Source organism: Lolium rigidum, chromosome 3 (genome assembly GCF_022539505.1).
Source record: "Lolium rigidum isolate FL_2022 chromosome 3, APGP_CSIRO_Lrig_0.1, whole genome shotgun sequence".
NCBI classification, from domain to species: Eukaryota; Viridiplantae; Streptophyta; class Magnoliopsida; order Poales; family Poaceae; genus Lolium; species Lolium rigidum.
This window is the reverse complement of record NC_061510.1, coordinates 31,055,214-31,064,904: the sequence shown is the minus strand read 5'-3', so window position 1 is coordinate 31,064,904 and position 9,691 is coordinate 31,055,214. Positions and strand designations below refer to the sequence as shown.

Below are 9,691 nucleotides of genomic sequence, written 5' to 3'. Positions count from 1 at the left end.
CACGCCCCCGTCCTTCAACTCTCTATCGGCGCAAGAGACTTTGGTCTTCCAAATTGTTCATGCCGATGAAGTGCCACAACTTCTCATCGATTTCTTTGCGGATAAGAACATCAGATTCTGTGGTGCGGTAATCCACAATGATGTGAATATGCTGCGTATCTACGAAATTATTGGTATTCCGTCTGCGATCAACCTCCAGCAGATCCTCCGGAACCCCGTCCCAAATAAGCAGACTCCGAGTTTGTATGATTTGGCAAATCATTATATTGGGACGGGTCTCGAGCATAAGAAGAAGGTTAATAAGAAGAACAAGCCACCGAAGACCGCCAAGTAATTAGCAGAAGAAGAGGCGTTGATTTTTGGATGGGGCGATTTTCCCTTGAGCCATAAGCAACTGCAGTATGCCTCTCTCGACGCTCGCCTTGGCTTCGAGCTGGGTAGAAGGCATTTCCGAGCACTTGGCTACAATAGCCAGTGGGATCGCCTCAAACTTAATATTTATGAGTAGATGCATGGTGGTGTGGTGTGTGATGTTGTGTGTGCCTTCTATGTATGAACATATGTATCGTCACGATCAATATATTAAATCTTTCTACTATATTGTTATTTAAATTTCTCACATTTTTCTAATAATAATGGACATATTATTTGTCTAAATATGATTTACAGATTCAAAGATATTAACTATGCCATATTTTATGAATAATGGATATATTATTTAATAATAGTAATAAAAAATGAATAAAAAATAAATGAGTTCATATTTAAATTCCTCACATTTTTCTAATAATAATGGACATATTATTTTTCCAAACATGATTTACAGATTCAAAGATATTAACTATGCCATATTATATGAATAATGGATATATTATTTAATAATAGTAATAAAAATGAAAAAAAAATTAGTTCATATTTAAATTCCTCATATTTTTCTAATAATTATGGACATATTATTTTTCCAAACAGTTTCAAAGATATTAACTATGCCATATTATATGAATAATGGATGAAATAAACTAAAGAGGCTATCCAACCTTATTATTGTAAATATGGTGATGTGAGACTTTGTTGATTCTCCTTTTGAGTATGAATAATTCCTTTTCTCCTTTTGAGCTCTTTTCTTTTAGGGTTGATTCTCTCAACCTTATTATTGTAAATATGGTGATGTGAGACTTTGTTGGACTTTCTCTTTTTGTTAATAAAAATTACCCTGGGGGACTCCCCTACGGTTTGAAGGTCAAAAAAGAATGAATAATGGATATATTATTTAATAATAGCAACACAAATGAATAAAAAATAAATTAGTTCATATTTAAATTCCTCACATTTTTCTAATAATAATGGGCAAATTATTTGTCCAAATGCGATTTACAGATTCAAAGATATTAACTATGCCATATTATATGAATAATTGATATATTGTTTAATAATAGTAATAAAAATGAATAAAAAAATAAATTAGTTCATATTTAAATTCCTCACATTTTCTAATAATAATGGACATATTATTTGTCCAAATGTGATTTACAATTCAAAGATATTAAATATGCCATATAATATGAATAGTGGATATATTATTTAATAAAATAGTTTTAATACTTATTTTACTTTCATTAGAATTTAATATTATTATCTATATATTATTGTTTACTTAAATAATTGTTTTTGTTTTGTTTTCAAAAAAATACAGATAAGTGACACAATGGTATAAGAGTTAATAAGATTCATATGGTAGTATTGACAACAAGGTACAATCAGCTTCGCGGGAACACAACAGGAAAGAACAGAGAAGTCGGTTATTCAGGTGGAGTAGTGTGAGGATGGGTACCTGACAGGGAAGTGTGACCAAGACTTAAATTTGACTAAAGATTAAGTGTAATTAGTGTTAAAAATTGTCCAAGTGAGAAGCTAACGAGTCAAACAATTTGAAAAAATAAATGTGACAAAGAAATTAGATTTGAATAGAAAAAACAAAATAAATTGAAAAACAACTGCAAAACACTAAATCCTACCCTACAAAAAAATTGAAAAACAATTTCGAAAAATAATCTATAGTTGTCCTGCTTGCAAACCCGTGGTGGACTTATGTCCCGACTGGTAGGCCGCCCAGGACAAAAGTCCCTTGTCCCGGTTGCAAACCGGGGATAAAAGCTCCTGACGGCCCGCGACAAAAGATACATTTTTCACTAGTGTATTCAGGTAGAGTTCATTACCGATTAGGCTCTCTTCCACGCCAACTCATCGTACCATATGTTCTCAGTGTAATACGAGAACCCGATCAAGTCTTGCTCTCCTCTCGCACGTGAATCTTCTGGCAAGTTCCCCGTGTAGTACAAGGAATCGGGCGTCACATAAAAGCTACGACGCTTCCAGAGTATGAGGATCGGGAAGGTGACAATGATGAACCCGTCGAGCTCCTCCTTGCCGTCGCAGAGAATGTCCTCGAAGCTGTTCGCGCGCAGCTTGAGTGCCTCGTGCTAGCGAAGAAGGGCTGCTCAGCAGCTCCGTCAACTTTTTGTGACCCCCATCCCATCAGGCTGGTGATCGCTAGCGCTTCATCGACCACGGCTTGGAGACACACCTCCAACAAGAATTATTTTGTAGCATCAGATCCGTGAGGCGCGGGAAAACACGCGGACGACAGCGATGGTTCGAGGCTGCAGCAGTCGAGTTCCGGCACTCGTAGCATGGTGGCGGACGGTAGGAACACCAGCGCGGCCGCCACGGGGTTGGCGAGGAGGCCAGCCGCGAGTTGTGGTTCCCGACGGCGAGGAGGCCCTGCTGGCGAGCGCCGTCCGGCCTCCTCCTGATGGCGTCAAAGCGATCCTTAATGAAGAGCTCAACAACCTGCAGATGGATTCCCGCCAGCAAGCTCTGACCTCGGCCGTTCAACGAGCCTCACCGCGCGGGTCCATGTCTAGTGTCATCCTCTGTTGCAGGAAGTTCAGTTTGTGGGCACCTCAGAAATTCAACGAACTGAACAGGCTTGCACAAAGATGTATTGCCAGATTAATGAAAATTTCATCGGCATGAGTTTTTGATTCCGCAAGAGTTTAATATGATCAAAAGAAATCCAAAGGACTGAACAGGCTTGCACAAAGATGTATTGCCAGATTAATCAAAAGGTCATCTACATGGGTATCTGAATCCGTGAGTGTTTGATATGATCAACAATTGTTTGATCACTTCTCATTACCTCGCTGAGGCATCATCTCCTGTTAGGCTGTCAGGTGCGCTTTTCTGTTGTCCTCTATGTTAGGGTGAAACTCGATCTATTTTCTCATCCATAAAACTTCATTGTCTCCTGATCCTACTTTTCTGGGGAACATGGACAAAGGGGTAATGCGGTCGATCTTATTGAGTACAAAAAAAAAAGAAGCAATGCTTGGAGGCAACGAGCATAAAGCAATAGTTTTTATGCTTACGCATCGCTCAACCTCGAGGACGAGCCTGAATTGCATCAGCCTGGCGAACCCGACATCCAGATATCGGTAGCGCCCTCAAGCAGTTTTGTTTCTTGATAATCACAAGAGTTAGAGCAGGTTATCCCCAGGTGTTGGGGAATAATTTTCTTGATGTTAATCTCTGAATTTGTTCATATCAAAGTTTTCCAGATAGTGTGAACAGGCAAAACCTGTTTTGTTTGGAGTGATTAACAGTTCAGGGTAACACTGGGGAGGATGCAATCGAGAAGTACCTATGATCTTGCATTTGAATCATCTAGGTGGTTGGCCCAATCTTCGACTATTTATCTGTGTGCACCGTTTATTTCGCACAACATATATTCCGATCTTTCTTGAAAAGTTTGCACATAAAAAGTCTGTTATCCGGGTGATAATAACAAGAGTTTTCTTTATTGAACACACGATAGTAGTATTGGATTGTACTGACATTTGTAAAATGGCTTGTTGCTTTGACATCCTAGATGATCTATGTCAAAGTAGTATTCTGCATTAGGGTACAAGGAATTGTTAAGGGACAGTGTCACCTGAGAGTGACGTGCCACCTTAAGTTTCTTAAGGTATTTATTTCTCTTTGTTAGGTGAAGTCTAAATTATACTTGAATAAGTATTTCCCCTTGGATAAACTATTTGCAGTAACATATTTACAAATAGAATCTATATTATGTCAAGACGATATTTAGCGATGTTGACCCGATACCGAAGTTCACATTAAAATATGTGCATATTCTGTAAGGACAATGGATTAATCCTCTTTTGAATAATCAATGAGCAAGACGTCGTTTTTACCGTCTCCATGAAACTGCTTTTTAAAAGATTTGGGGCAAAAAGATGGAAGTCATTGCTCTACCATTGCAGTCTCCTTTCATGATTTACTGGTCTGTTTATCTAGGTCTAGATTTATTTTTCGATTGTGTAGGTTTAAATTCATTGGCCATGGTAACACACGGCCATTTTTCCTAGTAACAGTAAAGATACTTGTCTACAAACTCGAAGGGCATAGCAACGACATGAGCACGTATGTAGTCCAATCGGATTGGCTCTTTCCTGACAGACAAGTATAGAAGCAACAAACCGCTCCAAATTATTGTACGTTGGCAAGCTGGCACGGTCACGAGGCGCCTGGACAATCAATAGTGACAAAGTCGGTGCAATTTCCAGTGTAATGGTGCCGCGGTATCTCGTCTGGACGTCTGCTTATAAATGGCGGCAATGTTCTATTGGCCTGCTAAACGAAGATTTAGCCAACATAACCGAGGGAGCGCAGCAAACTGTTCGTTCGCTTCGCTGCTGCTGGCCTTCTTGCCGTCGCAACAGTCCGGCGGCCGGAGGCAACGTGGAACGGTGCGGGGAGGAGCACTGGAGGAGGACAAGAGGGGCGCCGGCCGGAGCTAGACACTGGTAAATATTAAAATATAATTATCACTTGTCATGGAGAGCAAGAGCAATGCGCTCGTGGTGGTAGCTTGGGTCCTCTTCTTCCTGGCAGCCGGTGCGGTGGATGCCGGTCACGGTGAGATGGCGGTGTTGTGGAGGCCGGATAACGTGACGGTGGAGCCGGAGCTGGGCTTGGTGCAGAGCCTTGCGAGTAATGATCATGTCAGCGAGAGCGCGTTGCAGCCAGACCAGACGAAGTGCTTACGGGGTAGCTCCTGCGGTGGGCGCGGAGCCCCCTACTCCGGACGCCCTAACTACTGCATATACCATAACAGAGAGGGCAACTGCTAGCCGTAATTATCGATCCATGCATGCAGCGTTTCTACATGTAACTAGATTTAGATGTGCGCCTTGGCGCACGATCCCGTGAAATAGTTTGTATTACGACGATGAAAATTGAGTGAAAAATGATAATACATTTTTTAGGTTTTACAAAGAAAATTCGATACGATGAAAAAATAGGATGAAAGGAAAGAAATCACAAACAAAGTAGCAAACCCTTATATACATCTTCCGAAAGAATTGGGAAAATGCTATATTATGCTTTTATAAGGATCGATTATAAATCACCATCCAACAAGTAGGCCATATATAAGATGCAGGAAAACATATTACACATAGCAGTATCAATATAATTTTAAAGATAAACACATTGCTTCTCCATATGCAAGGTTCTGCAGCTCTGAATACATGAGAAGTTCAGAATCACAGTAGACTTTATGCAATGAAAAAGTACAACATTAGACTTTAAGCAATGAAGCATCCTTTATGCCTTGCCTTCCTCCTTTCTCATAACTGTCGTAGTGGTACTACTACAATACAGAGCGCAAACCTTGGCTACTGGTTGTAAATGACACTGCAATTTAAACAGAACATACGCTGAGAAGATCAAGAATTCATGCATATGTGGAAACAACAGGAACACTCTGTTGGTATTCTTTATGCAAAATAACATGGTACAATTCCATATGTTTTAGACCTCTGAATTGCAAATATGTGGTAGGTGTATTATTCAAAAAAATAGTTGCAAACAAAGAGAGAAAGCAAGAAGCAAACTACAAATGGAAGAATAGATCAACAGTGCCATATGGATGGGGTCGGCCACCAAGCAGGTTTAATTACCTGACCAGGGGAAAGACATCACAAAACGAACTATAACAATATCTGAAAAGGCTTTTTTTTTCCTTTCAAACATCATGAGTAGAGGACATCGATTTAGCAACACTGGAGATAGAAATGGTTGAAAAACATCATTGGCATTTGAGATGTAACTAACATACAGGCAGCTAGCATATATTTGTTCTTTGGATTACATAAATCGGCCACATGATTGTTTAAATGACAACAAGTAGTACCCTTTAGTATTTGAGGGCCAGTGAGTGTAGCATCTCCCACATCCACAATAGCCTATACAATCGATAAAAAGACAATTCAGGACAACTATTATGTAGAGGTAGGAGAATCAAGGATTTGTTCATTTGAGGCCACAGTCTAGGCAAAGATTGTTTTGTGTAAATGGAAAAGTATTTTGGTGTTAATGAAGTACCACAGTTCAAAGCATGCAAATAAAGACAGAATTGGCCATAATTATACAAATTTTCAATGTGATCAATAAACTAAAGAAATGTACTGTAAAAGTAGCTTTTTAGGTGAGAGAACCATGCCAGCAGGGACTCTTGCGACAAAGCTTCCCATTGTTGGCCCATTTACTCCCATGTATTTTTCATGTGAAGTATTGGTAGAAAATGCTTCTGTATTTATCATGCAAGTACAAGCTTAACATCTCCAATTTTATATTAAATTGCTGGCTCGCTAGATAAAACCATCCAGACTACTTCTCAACAATCTTTTAAGCTACTAAATTAAAAGACTGAATATTACCTGAAGCTGTATCAAAGAGTCTGAACGAAATAGCACAATATGCACTGATCGTAAGAGGGAGGGAAATGGAAATGGGACCAAAATGCCAGAAGAGGAAAAAAGATGCATGACAAAGTAGCTATAATCTCACCAAGAGTATGATAACCATTCAATGAGCATCTGGCTGAACGTATGCATGCAGCTATATCAAGACACAAGAAAGGTTAGTCATTTGATATACAAATAAGCAGGTGGGAAGCAAAACATTGGCATTCTAATTAGCATGGGAAAAAAATCATCCCATTGTGCTATTTGCTGCTGAATGAGCGTACTGTTTTCTCAGTAAAAATGAGTTTATTGTCATACTGAAGAGAGAACCATTCCCAACAGCAACGGTGGCATCGTAAAAGTCCCAAGTTAGTGAGAAGAAGAGCGTCTCAGCAAATACATACCCTGTTATGATTTTTTATTTTCTTTAATCCTGGGCATCTCGCTCTCCCAATACCTTTGTGAAAATAACCTGCTAAAGATAATACAACATACGCTCGTATTTACCTTGAAATATATTAAGGGGTAAATATTGCAATAGCACAATATGCACTGATCGTAACTGTAACTATGAAAAAGCAAGCTTTAGCTCCCACTTAACGCTATTTTTTGACATTAGGCAACCATGTTTGCATCAGTACTTAATAGGTATAGCAGTAAAAATAAGCCATCAAAAATCCGAAGAGAGTACATGTTGTTAGCAAAAAGAGGTACATAAGAATTATCATTGTTCTCAAAGAGATCCAAAGAGAGTACATGCTCCCACAGTTAATCATCAGTGGAGAACGCTTCTAAATTCTAACCAATTCTACACGATATCATTCAGTTGGATGTTTATCACTTTACTAACCTGTTTGCTTATTAGGTAGAGATCCCCAAGAAAGTTCAATGGAAATCTGCATATTCATAAACAAAATGTAAGAGAGCCAAACCTACAATTCCTAATAGCCGGGGAAAGAAGGGATATATATTTAGTGACAATAAAAAGAACAAATTCTAGTCATACATTAAATTTATGAGGCATCTTCAAGATTTTCTTACCGAGACAGAACGAACTATATAAAATTATAGAACGATCATGAAAATGAGCGAAAAGATAAGAGACTAAAATTGTAAACAGCTTGATCGACAAACCTGGATAGTCGATAGGTTGCAAATACACCACCGAAAGGTTGCTTGCAATCTGCAAGTACAAATATGGATAAAGTTAGCACAGCCAAAGTCAACTGAATACATATCAATTGCTTGCTGGCTGGCATTATTTTAGATAGTGGATTGTATAACACATGCAAAATAAAAAGCAATAAGTAGGAGAATGAAACCAATATGAATTGAAATATTTGTTTTCCTCCTCTCTAGTAGCATAGATCATTAGAAAGCTCGAGACTGAAAAAGGAAACCATTCAATGATTAGAGTAAGGTTAAAGTGTGTTAGACAATATACAAGAAATAATTTAATTGAGTGATATAACTTTATTCCAACTAAAATCGAAGGCATAATATAGGTCCATATATTTGCTAACCAGTACTTAAGATGGTCAACCAAACAACTCAGTTTTAATTCTTTATCTCTCAACCAAGAAAATCGAAAGAATATGAAACACAATATGAGAACAACCTGTTTGGAATTTTGTCAAACACCTTGTAGGCATATATACATAGAATCTGCTAGTTCGTCCATTGAATAGGTTTATTTTGGCACGTAACTATCATTGGCTATCGGGGGACTGCTAGTCACATAATTGATAGGGGTGATACAATATGTATGCAAGCCATGGTTGGATGTAGCTAAATTCTAGAAAATGTAAAATATTGAGTAGAATATATTACATGGATTAATCCTTATGTGCAACCATATTGCCTTTTCGCCGAACACCTTCTAGGCGCAAATTATAAAGAGCTGAACAAACAAAGGTGAGAGGGATAAGATCAAAAGAGATAGGGCGAGGAGAAGACAAATCAGTAGGGAAAATAGCACCCAAGGACATGGGAAAACACATGCCCTAGCTAGAGCCAAACTTGTGCTGAATCAACACCTAGTGAATGGCTCCGTACCTGATGTGCTTCTCTCCCCATACAGGATGAGGCGTCGCGGTGGTGGGGCAGAGACAGCCCGGCCGTTGGCCGCCAGCTGCAGGCAGAGAGGACGGGGATGGAAGCAGATTCTCGTATACAGCTTCCCCACTTGCTCCTTCACATGGAGGAACGTCTCCTCATGCATGGCGCACTGCTCACCTTTTCCCCTCCCTGTTCCATCCATAGAGAAGACTGGCAGAGGAGAAAGGACCAGAGTGGAGGTGAAAGGGATTGGATTAGAGATTTAGGGGAGAGGGGAAGAGGCGTTGGGCAGCCATGGCATCAAGATAGAGGAGGCAGAGCTCAACACGGACAAGCACAGCAGCAACCTAGGGCTGAGGATCGTGGAGAGAAAGAAATTGGGAAGAGACCGACCTCGGTCGCGGGCGCGGAGGGCGGGCGCGGAGCGGAGGCGGCGGCTGGGAGCGGAGGAGGAAGGGGAGAGGGAGCGACGGGATTGGAGCTCGCAGCCACGCGCGACGGGAGAGTCTGGGCCGAGCGGGCTTCACAGGACCCGTGGATAAAATGCGGGTCTGCGGGAGGGCCTCGCGCTCTGGATGGAATGGCTGGCCGAGATCGCGCCACGTCAGCTCGATCGGACGGCCCAAAATCCAAACGCCTGTGAGAGCTCCATGGGGGTGCAGCAATCATACCGTGAGATGTTCGTTCTCTTCTTTTGACTTTGTTTTTTGTTGAAGCACGCGCAGAGTAGCAATCTTGATGTTTTTTTTTTAGTTTGTTTAGTTGGGTTGGGTGCTCATGAAGCATGCCGCTCGATAATAATCTTACGTTGTATCGGTTGCAAA

The 9,691-nt window shown here is 40.3% G+C and overlaps 2 long non-coding RNA genes across 2 annotated transcripts; both read right to left on the bottom strand.

The window, feature by feature from the left end:
* Nucleotides 1-5,473: 5,473 nt before the first annotated feature.
* Nucleotides 5,474-6,303, bottom strand: LOC124701377. The gene is made up of 2 exons (XR_007002009.1): nucleotides 6,257-6,303; nucleotides 5,474-5,757 (listed from the first exon to the last, which is right to left on the bottom strand). It is a non-coding gene; the product is annotated as an uncharacterized LOC124701377 (long non-coding RNA).
* A 3-nt stretch (nucleotides 6,304-6,306) lies between these two features.
* On the bottom strand, nucleotides 6,307-9,259 carry LOC124695417. Its single transcript, XR_007000565.1, has 3 exons — nucleotides 7,944-9,259; nucleotides 7,660-7,705; nucleotides 6,307-7,284 (listed from the first exon to the last, which is right to left on the bottom strand). It is a non-coding gene; the product is annotated as an uncharacterized LOC124695417 (long non-coding RNA).
* Between the last annotated feature and the right edge of the window lie 432 nt (nucleotides 9,260-9,691).